This window comes from Hyla sarda, unplaced genomic scaffold, assembly GCF_029499605.1.
Source record: "Hyla sarda isolate aHylSar1 unplaced genomic scaffold, aHylSar1.hap1 scaffold_229, whole genome shotgun sequence".
Classification (NCBI taxonomy): Eukaryota; Metazoa; Chordata; class Amphibia; order Anura; family Hylidae; genus Hyla; species Hyla sarda.
In genome coordinates, this window is record NW_026608969.1 from 48,856 (window position 1) to 61,226 (window position 12,371).

Here is a 12,371-nt window from a genome sequence, read left to right on the forward strand (position 1 = left end):
CCGGATTTGCCAGGAACCCTTCTTACTCCTCCTACTTGCATGTGACACTGGGCTTAGGATCTGCATAGGAAACACACACACAAGCACACACCTACCTTTGTTGCCTGCAGATGCCTCCTTGGCTGTCCCCAAACGGTATCAAACCAACACCCACGGGAAGCTGTAAGCATAGAGGACATGCCTGCACCCCATTGGACTTACCTGTGTGGGTTAAACCCGGGTTATTTGACAACCTATGGCGGTGATGGTTCTGCTCAGGCAGAGCAGTGCTGATGCTCCTCATAAAGCTGTCGCTGCTGTGAAGGTTCTAGGTGACATCACAAATCCCTATGGTTACATACACAACAAAGCTGGGTTGTTGTTGTTTACACTCTGCAAGGCCTGTGGAAGTGAGTGACATCATAGCACTGTAGTTCTGAGGGTTCTAGATGGATGCAACAATCTCCTGTTGCTTCTATGAAGGCCATAATAGACGACATCACCAAACAGCTCCATAGTCACATACACAGCAAAGGAGAGATGTTGTTTACACCTAGTGATGTCAGTGGTATTGAGTGACATCACAGCACAGTGCTAAGGCTCCTGGGCCTGGACACAGCAGCGGCTGCAATATCTCAACGGAGAATACGTTTATATATATGTGTGTGTGTGCGCGTATATATATATATATATATATATATATATATATATATATTTCTCCGCCGAAATCACTTTTAAACCCATTTCCACCTTTTTTTCCCTTCTCTTCCTCTTACTTTTTTTTCACGTTTTTTTACGTTTTTCTCCTTTTCGCCTCTTTTCTGGGCATATTATTCTTCTTTTTCTTCTTTTTTTTCGTCTAATGCATACCCCATCAGTGCAGCAATGCTTATTCAATACCGCCAGCAGATGGAGACACTGGGGGATAATTTTCTAAGGATTTATACTGATTTTTCCTGTCTGAATTTGTCGCACAGAAAGTTGCAGGCCAAATATGTGTGACATTTCTGCGACTTTAGCTTCTAGAGCATTTTTACAACATTATACATAGGTGCTGAATACATAAAAAGCGACTGTTCAGCGACAGACAAGTCGCATCGGCTGAAAGTAGGCCAGAATGTCAGTCCATGTTGGAGCAGGTTTAGATACAGTCTAAAGTATAGATCTCAAAGTCTGTGCACAGAATTTAGCAAGGGCCTCGCACCTTCTGATGCATCAGGTAGGTGCACAATAGCATAGCCTAACCCTCTGTACTTTGGTCTATATTGATGCGGGACATAGACAGCCAGCTGATGACCAATCCATTAGTGCAATGGATGGCTGGAAGCATTTGTCTTTGCCTTTGCAATACCACAGAAGCAATGCATGGTCAATGTACAGCAATGACACACCTGTGTGAACAGCCAGGAGACCCCCCCCCCCCCCATGTTATGTTACATAGTTACATAGTTAGTACGGTCGAAAAAAGACATATGTCCATCAAGTTCAACCAGGGAATTAAGGGGTAGGGGTGTGGCGCGATATTGGGGAAGGGATGAGATTTTATATTTCTTCATAAGCATTAATCTTATTTTGTCAATTAGGAACATTCAGCACCCACCCGCTATCAAGGCAGCTGCCTATCATGTCATGCCCTACCTGCACAGGTGTGCTGGCTACTCAAATGATCCAATTAAGGAGGCCATTTAGTCAGCAGCAGCAGAAGTCCTGTGCCTGGACGCTCCAACAGCGGCCAGACACAAGCAGAAGCAGAAGCAGCAGAAGCAGCAGCAGCACCACCTTTTGTTTTTTGGCTGCAGCAGCAGCAAGGCCCACAGGGCTGGCTAGCTGGCTAGCCAGCAAGCAGGTAGCAATGAAAGTAGGAATCTTTCTTTTTAACCCTGTAAGGGGGTGGTGCACTGTACCCGAAGATACTGCCATATCGGGTCAATGCATAGGGCGACGGAAGCAAGCTTCGAAATCGGCCCCCGTTCTCAAAAATCCATTTAATATATGGTCCCCAGATAGGGGACGTATCAGATATTAAACTGATAAGAACAGATAAGGTTTCAACAAAATTTTATTGAATAAATAAGAAACCATACAAAATTTAAAATGCAAAATAATAAAAGGTTCACAAAAGTTTTAAAATACAAATAATAAAACCAGTAATAAAAGGAGAAAAAATAAAAATGGCAGGATAAAACATTATACAAATGTCATAAAAACTGATTATACTGTTATTTCGTTCCATAGAGGCAGACACCACATGGATGCTGCCTCGCTGGCCCCCAACTGTTTCTTGTCTCTTAGGTAATAGATGTACATCTCACTCAGGGCCAGCTTTATACAGTTTTTAACATCAATAAAATCATGTTTAAAAAGTAAGATGTTCCTAACTTTCCAGATGGCATTTTTAAAACAATTAATAATCATCCAGCAGATCATCTGCTGTTTAAAATTGGGGCAGTTAAAAAGACCGTAAAAGACACATTCGTGACTAAAATCTTTTAGGCCGCAGGCCCACTTCAAAAGTGGGCCTACCTTCCTCCAAAGCTCCCGTGCAAAAGGGCAGTTCCAAAATATGTGCAGCACCGTTTCGTCCACTCCGCAGCCATCTCTCGGGCACTTGGCTCTCGCCACCAGTCCTCGCCTGTGCTGGAACTCACGAGTAGGGAGGCACTGGTGGACGATTGCCCAGGCAAGATCCCTGTGTACATTCGCCAGAAACTTCCCGTACACGTTCCGCCATACCTTTTTGGATCTTGCCTGTGTGAAATTGGACACTGCCAGGGTAACCTCACTCCGCCTGAGGACCTTTGATACCTTTCTCTGGTCCCCCAGTATGTCAGGCTCCAAATCTTGGAGACCTAGGAGCCTGACTGTCTTTTCCAACACCACATAATGTTTTGGGGGACACAGAAGCACCGGAGCGTTCAGAGGGATGCGCAACCATCTTTTAAAAACCATGCCCGCAGCGTACCTTAAAAAGCAGCTAAAAATGCCATCGGATTTAATAATTTTAAAACAGAAACAGAAATACTTTATGTAAAAGAAAGTAAAAAGGTTAGGAACATCTTTCCCGCCATTATCTTTACTTTTGTACATAAAATCACGCTTTAATTTCTCCATTTTTGAACCCCATAAAAAAGAAAAAACAATTCTAGTTACTTTTTTAATGTATAAAATAGATGGAGGAAATACCATGGCAATGTATAGCATAATAGGGAGTAAAACCATCTTTATTATTAAAATCTTCCCCTCCATGGTAAGGTTTCTAAGATTCCACATTAAAATCTTCTTCTCCATCTTAGCTATAGCTGAATCCCAGTTAGGGCTCCCATCATTGACCTGGTTAAAAACAATACCTAAAACTTTAATTTGATCCTGTTGCATTGTGACTCCTGGGGTGATGGATGAATCCCAGGAGCCAATATAAAAACAGTCACATTTATCTGTGTTTAGCTTAAAACCAGAGACCTCGCAGAAATAGCTGGTGTTCCTCAATGCCCCCCTCATGGATGGAGAGTCCGGGCACAGTATGGTGACATCATCCATGTACCCCAACACCTTTAGATGGGTCCCTCCTCCACCAGGTATCGGTACGCCTCTTACTACCCGGTCTTTTCTGAGGAGGGCCATCAGTGGTTCGATTGCGCAAATAAAAAGGAGTGGGGACAGGGGGCAGCCCTGTTTGACACCTGATAAAAGAGGAACACCGCTGGTTAAAAAGCCATTAACAGAGACTTGACTAAAACAGGATCGGTATAAAAGCATGATTCGGCTTAAAATCGTTTCAGGCACTGCCATCTTTTTAAGAACTAAAAACAGGTATTCATGGGAGACCCTATCAAAGGCTTTTTCAAAGTCTAAGGATAAAATTGCTACAGTTTGATTTCTATCCTTAAAATACCATAAAACATCTCTTAAAATATTTAGGGATTCAGCTATAGACCTTCCAGGTACCCCACAAACCTGATTTGGGTGAATTAATTTATGAATAAAAGGTTTAAAACGGACAGCTAATAACTTGGCTAAAACTTTATAATCGACATTTAAAAGTGTGATGGGGCGCCAATTTTTTAGCATATCCTTTTCACCCTTTTTAAAAAGTAATGATACAATCCCCCTCCTCCAGGAAGGGGGAAGTTCATTAACAATAAAAGTTTCTTTATACAATAAAACCATATCATCCTTTAAAATATCCCAAAAAGCTAAATAAAATTCGATGGGTAAACCATCTTCCCCAGGGGCCTTCCCACTAGAAAAACTTTTAAAAACAAATAAAAGTTCATCTAAGTTAAGATCACGGGATAAAACCTCCTGGTCTAAAACATCTAGCTTAAAATCAAGGGAATTAAGAACATGTTCTAAAAAGGATGGATTAAGATCTTTCTTATTAAAAAGAAGCTGGTAGAAGTTAAAAACTGCATCTAACATGCCTTTTGGAGTGGATTCACCCTCAAGGTTTTGGATGATATCCCTCCTATTCATCACTTTTTTAAAAAAGAAACGGGAACATTTCTCGCCCTCCTCCAGGTGCTGCACATGTGAGTTAAAAATGATTTGTTTCCCTTTCTTTTCTATGGCATGTTTTATTTCAGTTTTAAGGTTTAAAATATCATTTTCTACATCCATACCAGCTTCTTTCAATTTAAAAAGTACATTTAAACGCATGTTAAGAACATAAAACCACTGTTTTTCCATTTTTGCCTTCTTCTTACCTGCTTTGATAAAAAAAAAACCGATTTTAGATTTGGTGCCCTCCCACCAGTGCAGCATAGGCTCGTGGGGTTTTCTTTGTGATTGCCAGCATTGGTAGGTCCGCACAAACTCCTCTTTTATCTCAGGGTCCTCTAGGAGTGTGGTGTTTAATCTCCAGAGGCCCCTTTTTGCTTTTTGCTCCCCCTCTAGCTCCAGGCCCACCAAGAGGAGCTTATGATCAGAGAAGATATTCTGCTCGAGCGTGCATTTCAGGGGTTTAAAAGCTCTAGAGGAAAAAATAAAATCGATTCTGGAGCTCACTCTTCCATTGGACCATGTGGCGCCTGGGTCCTCCGGCAAGAGATCCTTCCAGCAATCTTTCAAATTAAAATCATCAATAAAATTTTTAAGCAGGTAAGAAGTGCGGTCTTTACGATTAATATCCCCACCCTGCCGGTGTTCCCCATCACGTATGCAGTTAAAATCACCTCCCACCAGCAGGGGGGAAGACCCAACACAAAACAGTGGTAAAATTTCAAATAGTTCTGCCCGCTCCTGTTTATCAGGAGGGGCATACACATTTAAAACACGAATTAAAAGTCCATTAAAATATAGATGAATTAAAAGAGCTCTGCCAGGCACAATCTCAGTTACTGTATGAATAGAAAAGGACTGGCCTCGGCAGAGCAGCCCAACACCCACAGAACGACAGTCATTTGCACCGGACCATATGGATGGGCCCAGCTTCCAGTCTTCTTTTAAGTCTTTATAGTCCATTTTACTAGGGATTCCACATTCTTGTAGCAGGCAAAGGTCAAAGTCACATGTCTCTAGATAAGAAAATAAAGCAGCCCTGCGATCAGGGCTCTTTAAGGACCTCACATTGAGTGAGGCAATTTTTACAGGGATAGGCATAGTTTATGGAGAGTCCGTGCTTGGAGAATCAAAGTCAATAATAAGCTGCGTACCGTCATCCCCCGCCTGCGGGGTCATCAGCTCCTTGATGTTCTGAGGGTCGGAGCTTGAGATCGATGATGCCCCGACCCTGAGCTCGCTCTCGTCCGAACTACGGCACGCCGCTTTCCTTTGAATGTCTTCCTCTTCTTCTTCTCTTTGTCTTTTAAATGTCACACTGCTGTCCATATCCTCTGTGTTGCTCTCACTCGATGTAATCTCTGGCCCCCGGCTGATGGATCTGCGTCTTCTTTCATCATTTGACGACTGGAACTGCTGCACAGGGGCCTGTGAGGCCTCTTTTCCGGAACCTTTGCCGCTACCTTGGGAAGTTTTCATCGCTTGTTCCCCAGCAAGCGTTGCTGAGGACTGTTGCTCCAACTTCCCCATCGATCGACGATGGCCAGTTTTACCCACCGGGTCCACTGCTGGCGGGGCAGCAAACCCTGGTTTGGCGCCACTTGTCTTCTTGGCCCTGTCCTGTATAGGCGGAGTAACAGGACCGGGCTCAGACCTGGCCACCTGGCTCCCCTTCCGGCGGGCTTTCACCGGGGCCTCTTCGTCCGGAGCAGGGCGACCCTGGGCCAAGCCAGTACCTGGCTTATGCTGCAATTTTGGGTCCACTTTTGCCCCCACCGAGGCCCGTCGGCTGCCACCCGCCACAGGTGAGCCCCCTTCAGAAGTTTCGGCGGGCTCTTGAGCCAGGTAGGAAGTCGATCGACGTCTTTCAATTTCCCGGGCAGTAAACTCGATCACCCGCCCGGGCTTCGTGGAATCCCCATGGCCTCCCCCTAGCACTACCACCGGTGGGCCCCCCGATGGAGCACCAGAGGTCTTGGGCCTGGACCCATCAGTACCTGCCATCTGGGGTTTGGGCATCTTAAAAAAGGACGTCTTTTGTCCTGTCCCCTCTTTGGGCGGGCCCAGCCTTGACCCACCCATCGTAGTTTTTGCTTTATGGGGACAGGAATTAAAATCGTGATTTTCCTCTCCGCAGAGGTTGCACCTTATCGTATGGCTACATCTTGAGGCTATGTGACCTTCTTGGCCACACCTATTGCAGCGAATCACACGCTCCGCGCCGCAGGTCTCCTGGGTGTGGCCAAACCTCAAGCAATTTCGGCAATACATAGGCATTTGAGGATAGAACAGGAAGCCCCGAACTCTCCCGATGGCAAAATTTGGGGGCGGATGGCAAAGACCCCCAATACCACCGGGATCCTTACGGAGCTTGACCCAGAACTTCCTCTTGCCGTTCCAGAACCGCACGGAGTTCAAGATTTTGTTTGCGAATCGCACCTCTTCGCAGTATCGCCGAAGAAAAGTGGCTATATCCTCCGTGGTCACATGAGGGCTGTGCATAGCCACCACCAACGGTATATGTTCCTCACCATAGAGGAACTGGAACGAAAGACCGTCGAGTCGATCGTCCCTCTGGTCCGCACCAGACAAGGTTGCATAGATGTTATCGCAACACGCCGTGGCCGTGAAGGTGACGGTATACAGGCCACGGCTTTCCTGGTCATTTAGACACAGGATGTCCTCCCTATTGAGGCGGAAGTAGTCAAGAAGAATCACCTCCGCAATGAAGCGGAGGTTCTTCAACTGACGATGGCTCTCCGACACCTCTATGCGGATGGTATTTCGCATCGACATTTCCCCAGAGGGGAAAGCCCAGGAGAACGGCATCTTCCACACCCAGGGACTAAGCCCCTTCCCCAATAGCAGCAGGGGCTCGGAATCCCGCTATAAAAGCGGAACCCTTACCCAAGGCAGAGGTCGGGGGTACCCTAGGTGCTTCCGAAGCTACAGGTAACGCTCAACGTACCGAAAATGCCTTCTGAGATACAAGGTCCCAGAGACAGGGGGATCGCAACCCGTTGTCCGTGGACTAAGCCCGCTCCCCAATAGCAGCAAGGGGGTGAAGTCCCTCCGTAAGGAGAGACAATCCCCCAAGGCCGAGAAGCGGGGTACCACAGACACCTTCCGACCAGACCAAATGCAGATACTACACTTGATCTTAGCCAAAAGGCCGAGAAGCGATAACCGTGAAAGGGGCGGGCCCAACAAGGTGCCCTTCATGGGCACTATCACTGCTTGCTGTCAGGGAGGCTGCCAGACAATTTTTCATGCACACTCTGGGCTGGGGGGCAGTCAACCACCAGTACACACAGCAGAACCTAAACCCATACCATTATTGCTAAGCAGCAAGACAGGGGCCCATTGCACTCCCACGGGGCCTTTTTAAATGCAATCCATAACCCGGATTTGCCAGGAACCCTTCTTACTCCTCCTACTTGCATGTGACACTGGGCTTAGGATCTGCATAGGAAACACACACACAAGCACACACCTACCTTTGTTGCCTGCAGATGCCTCCTTGGCTGTCCCCAAACGGTATCAAACCAACACCCACGGGAAGCTGTAAGCATAGAGGACATGCCTGCACCCCATTGGACTTACCTGTGTGGGTTAAACCCGGGTTATTTGACAACCTATGGCGGTGATGGTTCTGCTCAGGCAGAGCAGTGCTGATGCTCCTCATAAAGCTGTCGCTGCTGTGAAGGTTCTAGGTGACATCACAAATCCCTATGGTTACATACACAACAAAGCTGGGTTGTTGTTGTTTACACTCTGCAAGGCCTGTGGAAGTGAGTGACATCATAGCACTGTAGTTCTGAGGGTTCTAGATGGATGCAACAATCTCCTGTTGCTTCTATGAAGGCCATAATAGACGACATCACCAAACAGCTCCATAGTCACATACACAGCAAAGGAGAGATGTTGTTTACACCTAGTGATGTCAGTGGTATTGAGTGACATCACAGCACAGTGCTAAGGCTCCTGGGCCTGGACACAGCAGCGGCTGCAATATCTCAACGGAGAATACGTTTATATATATGTGTGTGTGTGCGCGTATATATATATATATATATATATATATATATATATATATATATTTCTCCGCCGAAATCACTTTTAAACCCATTTCCACCTTTTTTTCCCTTCTCTTCCTCTTACTTTTTTTTCACGTTTTTTTACGTTTTTCTCCTTTTCGCCTCTTTTCTGGGCGTATTATTCTTCTTTTTTTTCGTCTAATGCATACCCCATCAGTGCAGCAATGCTTATTCAATACCGCCAGCAGATGGAGACACTGGGGGATAATTTTCTAAGGATTTATACTGATTTTTCCTGTCTGAATTTGTCGCACAGAAAGTTGCAGGCCAAATATGTGTGACATTTCTGCGACTTTAGCTTCTAGAGCATTTTTACAACATTATACATAGGTGCTGAATACATAAAAAGCGACTGTTCAGCGACAGACAAGTCGCATCGGCTGAAAGTAGGCCAGAATGTCAGTCCATGTTGGAGCAGGTTTAGATACAGTCTAAAGTATAGATCTCAAAGTCTGTGCACAGAATTTAGCAAGGGCCTCGCACCTTCTGATGCATCAGGTAGGTGCACAATAGCATAGCCTAACCCTCTGTACTTTGGTCTATATTGATGCGGGACATAGACAGCCAGCTGATGACCAATCCATTAGTGCAATGGATGGCTGGAAGCATTTGTCTTTGCCTTTGCAATACCACAGAAGCAATGCATGGTCAATGTACAGCAATGACACACCTGTGTGAACAGCCAGGAGACCCCCCCCCCATGTTATGTTACATAGTTACATAGTTAGTACGGTCGAAAAAAGACATATGTCCATCAAGTTCAACCAGGGAATTAAGGGGTAGGGGTGTGGCGCGATATTGGGGAAGGGATGAGATTTTATATTTCTTCATAAGCATTAATCTTATTTTGTCAATTAGGAACATTCAGCACCCACCCGCTATCAAGGCAGCTGCCTATCATGTCATGCCCTACCTGCACAGGTGTGCTGGCTACTCAAATGATCCAATTAAGGAGGCCATTTAGTCAGCAGCAGCAGAAGTCCTGTGCCTGGACGCTCCAACAGCGGCCAGACACAAGCAGAAGCAGAAGCAGCAGAAGCAGCAGCAGCACCACCTTTTGTTTTTTGGCTGCAGCAGCAGCAAGGCCCACAGGGCTGGCTAGCTGGCTAGCCAGCAAGCAGGTAGCAATGAAAGTAGGAATCTTTCTTTTTAACCCTGTAAGGGGGTGGTGCACTGTACCCGAAGATACTGCCATATCGGGTCAATGCATAGGGCGACGGAAGCAAGCTTCGAAATTGGCCCCCGTTCTCAAAAATCCATTTAATATATGGTCCCCAGATAGGGGACGTATCAGATATTAAACTGATAAGAACAGATACTACACTTGATCTTAGCCAAAAGGCCGAGAAGCGATAACCGTGAAAGGGGCGGGCCCAACAAGGTGCCCTTCATGGGCACTATCACTGCTTGCTGTCAGGGAGGCTGCCAGACAATTTTCCATGCACACTCTGGGCTGGGGGGCAGTCAACCACCAGTACACACAGCAGAACCTAAACCCATACCATTATTGCTAAGCAGCAAGACAGGGGCCCATTGCACTCCCACGGGGCCTTTTTAAATGCAATCCATAACCCGGATTTGCCAGGAACCCTTCTTACTCCTCCTACTTGCATGTGACACTGGGCTTAGGATCTGCATAGGAAACACACACACAAGCACACACCTACCTTTGTTGCCTGCAGATGCCTCCTTGGCTGTCCCCAAACGGTATCAAACCAACACCCACGGGAAGCTGTAAGCATAGAGGACATGCCTGCACCCCATTGGACTTACCTGTGTGGGTTAAACCCGGGTTATTTGACAACCTATGGCGGTGATGGTTCTGCTCAGGCAGAGCAGTGCTGATGCTCCTCATAAAGCTGTCGCTGCTGTGAAGGTTCTAGGTGACATCACAAATCCCTATGGTTACATACACAACAAAGCTGGGTTGTTGTTGTTTACACTCTGCAAGGCCTGTGGAAGTGAGTGACATCATAGCACTGTAGTTCTGAGGGTTCTAGATGGATGCAACAACCTCCTGTTGCTTCTATGAAGGCCATAATAGACGACATCACCAAACAGCTCCATAGTCACATACACAGCAAAGGAGAGATGTTGTTTACACCTAGTGATGTCAGTGGTATTGAGTGACATCACAGCACAGTGCTAAGGCTCCTGGGCCTGGACACAGCAGCGGCTGCAATATCTCAACGGAGAATACGTTTATATATATGTGTGTGTGTGCGCGTATATATATATATATATATATATATATATATATATTTCTCCGCCGAAATCACTTTTAAACCCATTTCCACCTTTTTTTCCCTTCTCTTCCTCTTACTTTTTTTTCACGTTTTTTTACGTTTTTCTCCTTTTCGCCTCTTTTCTGGGCGTATTATTCTTCTTTTTCTTCTTTTTTTTCGTCTAATGCATACCCCATCAGTGCAGCAATGCTTATTCAATACCGCCAGCAGATGGAGACACTGGGGGATAATTTTCTAAGGATTTATACTGATTTTTCCTGTCTGAATTTGTCGCACAGAAAGTTGCAGGCCAAATATGTGTGACATTTCTGCGACTTTAGCTTCTAGAGCATTTTTACAACATTATACATAGGTGCTGAATACATAAAAAGCGACTGTTCAGCGACAGACAAGTCGCATCGGCTGAAAGTAGGCCAGAATGTCAGTCCATGTTGGAGCAGGTTTAGATACAGTCTAAAGTATAGATCTCAAAGTCTGTGCACAGAATTTAGCAAGGGCCTCGCACCTTCTGATGCATCAGGTAGGTGCACAATAGCATAGCCTAACCCTCTGTACTTTGGTCTATATTGATGCGGGACATAGACAGCCAGCTGATGACCAATCCATTAGTGCAATGGATGGCTGGAAGCATTTGTCTTTGCCTTTGCAATACCACAGAAGCAATGCATGGTCAATGTACAGCAATGACACACCTGTGTGAACAGCCAGGAGACCCCCCCCCCCCATGTTATGTTACATAGTTACATAGTTAGTACGGTCGAAAAAAGACATATGTCCATCAAGTTCAACCAGGGAATTAAGGGGTAGGGGTGTGGCGCGATATTGGGGAAGGGATGAGATTTTATATTTCTTCATAAGCATTAATCTTATTTTGTCAATTAGGAACATTCAGCACCCACCCACTATCAAGGCAGCTGCCTATCATGTCATGCCCTACCTGCACAGGTGTGCTGGCTACTCAAATGATCCAATTAAGGAGGCCATTTAGTCAGCAGCAGCAGAAGTCCTGTGCCTGGACGCTCCAACAGCGGCCAGACACAAGCAGAAGCAGAAGCAGCAGAAGCAGCAGCAGCACCACCTTTTGTTTTTTGGCTGCAGCAGCAGCAAGGCCCACAGGGCTGGCTAGCTGGCTAGCCAGCAAGCAGGTAGCAATGAAAGTAGGAATCTTTCTTTTTAACCCTGTAAGGGGGTGGTGCACTGTACCCGAAGATACTGCCATATCGGGTCAATGCATAGGGCGACGGAAGCAAGCTTCGAAATCGGCCCCCGTTCTCAAAAATCCATTTAATATATGGTCCCCAGATAGGGGACGTATCAGATATTAAACTGATAAGAACAGATACTACACTTGATCTTAGCCAAAAGGCCGAGAAGCGATAACCGTGAAAGGGGCGGGCCCAACAAGGTGCCCTTCATGGGCACTATCACTGCTTGCTGTCAGGGAGGCTGCCAGACAATTTTCCATGCACACTCTGGGCTGGGGGGCAGTCAACCACCAGTACACACAGCAGAACCTAAACCCATACCATTATTGCTAAGCAGCAAGACAGGG

General features: G+C 46.0%; 3 non-coding genes and 1 pseudogene across 3 annotated transcripts; all 4 read right to left on the minus strand.

The window, feature by feature from the left end:
- Positions 1 to 1,867: 1,867 nt before the first annotated feature.
- Positions 1,868 to 2,053, minus strand: LOC130321890 (U2 spliceosomal RNA). The gene has a single exon (XR_008867534.1). It is a non-coding gene; the product is annotated as a U2 spliceosomal RNA (small nuclear RNA).
- Positions 2,054 to 7,581: 5,528 nt separating this feature from the next.
- Positions 7,582 to 7,660, minus strand: LOC130321932 (U2 spliceosomal RNA; annotated as a pseudogene).
- A 2,076-nt stretch (positions 7,661 to 9,736) lies between these two features.
- On the minus strand, positions 9,737 to 9,927 carry LOC130321941 (U2 spliceosomal RNA). The gene has a single exon (XR_008867557.1). It is a non-coding gene; the product is annotated as a U2 spliceosomal RNA (small nuclear RNA).
- Positions 9,928 to 12,006: 2,079 nt separating this feature from the next.
- LOC130321936 (U2 spliceosomal RNA) lies at positions 12,007 to 12,197 on the minus strand. Its single transcript, XR_008867555.1, has one exon. It is a non-coding gene; the product is annotated as a U2 spliceosomal RNA (small nuclear RNA).
- Positions 12,198 to 12,371: the final 174 nt, after the last annotated feature.